The 5,058-nt window shown below is 32.6% G+C and overlaps 1 long non-coding RNA gene across 1 annotated transcript; it reads right to left on the bottom strand.

Moving 5' to 3' along the window:
* LOC110264397 lies at positions 3,240 to 4,942 on the bottom strand. Its single transcript, XR_002350526.1, has 2 exons — positions 4,415 to 4,942; positions 3,240 to 3,615 (listed from the first exon to the last, which is right to left on the bottom strand). It is a non-coding gene; the product is annotated as an uncharacterized LOC110264397 (long non-coding RNA).

The following is a 5,058-nucleotide window of genomic DNA, read 5'->3' as shown; positions in this document are numbered from 1 at the left end:
TATAATTTCATCGAATTTTCAATTAGTTTTTTATATTTTTTTAATTAGGTCCCTATATTCTATCAGATTTTGTAACTAAGTTTTTACCATGACAAAAATATTAAAATTAACGGAATATTATAAAAAATTCAATCAATTGTTAGGCATATTTATTTTGTTTAACGGAATATTCTGTTAATTCCTGTATTTTTGTTACGACAGAGACTTAATTATAAAATTTGATATAGTATAGGAATTCAATCAAAAAGGAAAAAAGTATAGGGACCTAATTGAAAATTTAGTGAAACTATAAGGATCGACAGAATAATTAAACTAATAAAAAATTTATATTAAAAATAAATTTAAAAATATATATTTATATATAAATACATAATAAATAATTTAATAATTAATTTTTAGTATACAGAAATAGGAAGAATAGTGAGATTATTAAGCATCCGATCGTTTGGAAACTCACATATAATACATTGTACATGGACTTGATAACAGATTACTAGGGTTTAATTAAATAATTCAAACTAAAAGACAAGTTTATTATATATAATTAAGGATATGATTTATTATACATATGTTTGTCACTTTGACTTGTTCTATTAAAGATTTAGACATGTTATTAGCTATATATCGAACTACTCCAATATACGATGAATACTAACTATTGAACAAATATTTGATTGGGGAATAATTCTTTTATACTCATTTGAGTTTATTCTCTAATTTCCTAATTTTACTTTCTTTGGTTAAAAAAAGTGTTTGAACTAAAGATCACTCATTTTGAACTATTATTTCAAGAGATAAAGGAAAAATTAAAGATTAATAATTAATGAGTTTTGCTATCATGTGCCTTAGGAACGTTGGTTAAGTATACCATAACGTTTTTAATGCATTGAATATTAGCAAAACCTCTAGGTTATGTTTGTTTTCAGAGAATAGAACATGACAAGACACTGAAAATAAGATAGGACAAGATATTGATAAATAAAGACATAAAATTTTGTGTTTTTATATTTTGTTTGGTGATAAATTAGAATAAATTTTTATTTTTTTTATTAAAAAAATTTGAGATGAAAAATATAATAATAAAAAATATAATTATAAAAAATTAACAAAAATAATAAAAGAAAAAATAAAAAATAAATTATGTCTTTTGTTAATGTTTCTGTATCTTTTTTGTCAGGATAAATACAAAATACATTAATTCAATGTCTCTAAATACATTATCTCTATTCATGTCTCATTTGTTAAACATAATTTTGTATTTCTGTGTTTTTGTTTTAGTATCTTATATATCTTTGTAAACAAACGCAACCCTATAGATGATAAGTAAAGGCATGAAGGGCTAACCATTCCTAAGATTAATAATAAACCCAGGCTTAACGAATTTGATATATTTCTTTTGTTCATGAAATGGAAAGATATTTGTGTATTATGTCGTATGGGGTGGTGGACTTATGCTAATGACAAAATAGATATTTTTTAATATTTTTTTTGGTTCAGTATATCGAAGATAATTGTGTATGAAGTTGTATGCTTCTGAGTGGTGACAACGATATCTATTTTAGCAAAAATAATAAAAACTAATAATGTAAAAATATCTGCTAGAGAGACAAGAGTATGATGTATTGATGTTTGAGGAGTTTAATACTCAAAACAAAAGTGAGTAGTCATCAAAGGTTACGGCGCCAACCTCAAGCATTAACCTCACATATGATTGTAAACTAGTGTATTAACAGACAATAAAGTATTAATAACTGATTTATTTTTGCTTTGAACCAGCCAACTTAAACAACATTATTTAATAATTAATTTTTAAATTTTTAAAAAATTAAAATTTGAATAATTAGCATTAATTAAGTTTTGGGTAATTAGGGTTAAAAAAATTAATCTCTTTAAAGGTTTAAACACATTTTCAGTAACCACCCCTCTCTTTGCCTGAACCTTCCGTCACCCAGAACGCTGCTTCGCCACTACCAGATTGCGCCATGCACGTCACCGCTGGAGGGAGCTCTCGCGCGAACGCCGTATCCCCTCCACTCCACGATTCGCAGCAGCAAAGACGACCACCGCAACCCTTCTCTCCCGCGTTGGCAGCAGCGCCGCCGACCATCGCATCGACCTCTCCCTCGAGAGTTGCAGCAGTGCCGCCCGACCACCGCAGTTGATGAACCGGATGAGTGAAAAAGACGTGATCCAAGTGTAGCAGATAGAAAGTGTTCTTTGCTTAGCTAGTTGTATATAACAATTTTCTAAACGATGTAGCCTCACCCCTCTAACAAAATATAGGGTTCTTGTATTATTTATTGTCATTATGAATTCTTGATTCTACAGTGTTGCAAACTGTATGAATAAGTTGAATGAATATTATGATTCCTTTCATTGCATCTTAGCATGATGACAAATTTATCGTTACTTATGTGGGATAAACTTTTTTGATTTGTCATTCACATGGCTTCTGTTAAAGTAACATCCATTTAGTATGGAAAAAATATCCGAATACTTAACAGAAATAACATCTGTTTAGATCTTTGCAAAAACAATCAGGTATCTACACGGAGAAACATGTCGAGTAGGATTTAAAAAAAAAGGCCATGCAATTCTTAAACAAATACAGTCATCCACAACTGTAACACAAGAAAACTAGGGTAATATATGAAGAAACCTCCATTTAGTCTAAAGACGAAAGATGCTTAACAGAATAAAAAACTACTTATATCTTGGCTAAAAAAAATAAGGTACAAACACCAAGAAACCTGGTGAGAAATATTGGAGAACAGAAAAAACATTCACTTTCTAAAGAGAATAAAGGCATCCTTACTATTTAACCCAGATAAACTAAGCACATATATATAGAAACATCCATTTAGTAAGGTAAATGAACATCCTGATTCCTAACAAAAGCAACATCCATATAGATATTGGCATTAACAAACTGGTATCTATACAAAGAAATCTATCGAGTAGGTTGATTACATAAAAAGGCCATACAATGCTTAAAGAACTAGATACATCTACAAATGCAATACAAAAAAACTAGTAAAATATATAAAAAAAACTTCCATTTAGTCTGAAGATAAAAGATGCTCTTAATTAATAGAACAAAAATTCACTTATATTGGCAAAAAAAAAATAATGTATAAACACCAAGAAACCTGCTGAGAAATATTGGAAAACGGAAAAGACATTCACTACCTAAAGAAATATAGGCATCCTTTACTAATTAACACATATAAACTCGAACATATATTCAGAAACATCCATTTAGAAGGGTAAAGGAACATTCTGCTGCATAACAGGAGCAACATCCACGTGGATGTTGCCTAAAACAAGCAGCTATCTACACAAAAACACGTTGTGTATGGCCTAAAAAAGTAAATACTTTAAAAGCAGTATCACAAGTGTCTCAAACAGATACAGAATCATGATTTTTCTAGGTATCTTTCTTCTTCTGTTGTTTTTTTCCCTTGCTTAATTTTTTCGTAAGTAACCCCGCACGCTGCAACATGGTCTTTGTGCTCGGTGCTGTGCAGGGGTTCTCACTTCCTTAAGTTTGTTTTTGGGCTGGTCACGGCATACAGGATGGTTGTCTAACGCCGAAAGTAAAGCATCTTTCAATTCCTACCAATTGCAAATAGCAACATTGAAATTCTAACAATTGCAACTTCCTTTTCCCTAATTTCAGAAACATCCAAGTTCCAATTGCATCAACTTACCAAAATAAAGCAATTTAGAGAACAACATCCAGCGATTCAACAAAATTTAATCCTTCGTATAACACACCCTACTTGAAGATGTACATTTACAAAATCAATCAAGAACCATCCACATACGCATTAGAACGAACATCTGTTTAATATGATCAGCAATATATAAACAAAAAATTTGTGGATAAAATGGCGCTGTTTCACCATGTGTAGATAATTGAATCCTTTGTATTTTTCTATTTAAATTGCAAACCACGCGTATCGAATACAACACATTTGAGCATATACATGTAGAGTAAACTAAGTAGTAATTAATCGCCTAAATTTGAATACTATCAAAGACACCAACGCTTAAAATAAACAGCATCCAATCTTTTTAATGGGAAACAAACGAAATTTTGTAGCAAAAAAAGTCCAATTTAAAAAAAAAACTGCACGATCGAATCTCCACACATGCAACTCAGCAAAATCCAACTCCTAAAGATAAAGCAACTTTCAATCTCTAACAATTGCAAACAAGAACTTCGAAACTCTAACAATTGCAACTTCCAATCCCTATTTTCAGCATCATCCAAGTTCCAATTGCATCAACTCACCAAAATTAAGCAATTTAGAGAACAACATCCAGCAATTCATCAAAATTTAATCTGCCGTAGAACACACCCTAATTAAACATGTGCATTCACAAAATCAATTAAGAACCATCCACTTACCTGTTACAGCCGTTTGAGAATGCTTGTAGAACTGAAGTCGGCGACTGAACTAAAGGAAACCTGTCCACGCCTCCAGCAAGCAGAGATGGTCTTCACGTAGCGGCGTTGAGTGTATCGGACAATGGACAACTGGTTGACGCAGATGGTTGTTGTTGCATGCGTGGCGGAGATGTGACTGAAACCTCTAGAAGAGAGCCGCTGAGGATGCACCGTCGTCGTTGGGAGGGTGCATCGTCGCTGGGGATGGTGCTCGCCGTGGTTCTGCGCCGCCGTGGGGGATGGTGTTTGTGCTTGCTGATGCGCCGCTGTGGGACAAGGTGTACGATGGCTTTGAGTTGGAGGGTGAGAACCGATGGGAGTAGAAGGTGTTGGGGTGAAACAGTAAAATTTAAACAATTAGGGTTATAGCTGAGTAATTCGGGAGATGATTTTGGTAAATTGGGCTTTGGGATCCAACCCAAAAGTTGTTGTTAGAAGTTGGCTGATCCCACTCTTGGTTCCTAGTGGAATTGATTGTAATAACAAGTGGTTTATAATTGCCAACGAGCTACAGCTCAAATGACATAGTCTCTCTATGCTCACCTCGAAGTCGTGGGTTCGAGTCTCATTCCTAACTTAAAAAAAAAAAAAAAAAAACAAGTGTT

The sequence above is a fragment of the Arachis ipaensis genome, chromosome B07, assembly GCF_000816755.2.
Source record: "Arachis ipaensis cultivar K30076 chromosome B07, Araip1.1, whole genome shotgun sequence".
Classification (NCBI taxonomy): domain Eukaryota; kingdom Viridiplantae; phylum Streptophyta; class Magnoliopsida; order Fabales; family Fabaceae; genus Arachis; species Arachis ipaensis.
This window is presented reverse-complemented; position numbering and strand designations above follow the sequence as displayed.